General features: G+C 36.8%; 1 long non-coding RNA gene across 1 annotated transcript; it reads left to right on the top strand.

Annotated features, from left to right (window-relative positions):
• The first annotated feature begins 9 nt into the window (after nt 1-9).
• On the top strand, nt 10-380 carry LOC104775204. The gene is made up of 2 exons (XR_765758.1): nt 10-147; nt 221-380. It is a non-coding gene; the product is annotated as an uncharacterized LOC104775204 (long non-coding RNA).
• The last annotated feature ends 14 nt before the right edge of the window (nt 381-394 follow it).

Raw genomic sequence — 394 nt, 5'->3', positions numbered from 1 at the left:
GATCGAAATCTTGCGATTCCTTTAAGCTTCCAGATTGTCTTTTCTCAGAATCGCGATTCTGCCATGCTTCCATGCGATTCCGGTCGCTTCTGATTTCGTTTCCGATTCAGAGTCGGGAATTGACGGACGGTCTACCGATGCTTCCGTGTAATGTGGATAAAATTTTTTTTATTTATTATTATAATAAAACTATAAAAATTTATACATTGGCGTTTTTCAGAAAAACCGCTGGTTAAATGGTGTGTCTCTCTGGGAAAGCGGTCCAAGGCTTAAATCAAAGGCTAAAACCGCATGTGCGTTTTTGTTTTTGTTTTTTTTGGAAAAATGCAAATAATAAAAAAACTTATGATTGGTGTAAGGAAAGCGGTTTTCATATAAAACGCTTTGAAATCCG

Source organism: Camelina sativa, unplaced genomic scaffold (genome assembly GCF_000633955.1).
Source record: "Camelina sativa cultivar DH55 unplaced genomic scaffold, Cs unpScaffold10086, whole genome shotgun sequence".
NCBI lineage: Eukaryota > Viridiplantae > Streptophyta > Magnoliopsida > Brassicales > Brassicaceae > Camelina > Camelina sativa.
The sequence above is the reverse complement of the archived record's forward strand: the minus strand, read 5'-3'. Positions and strand labels throughout refer to the sequence as shown.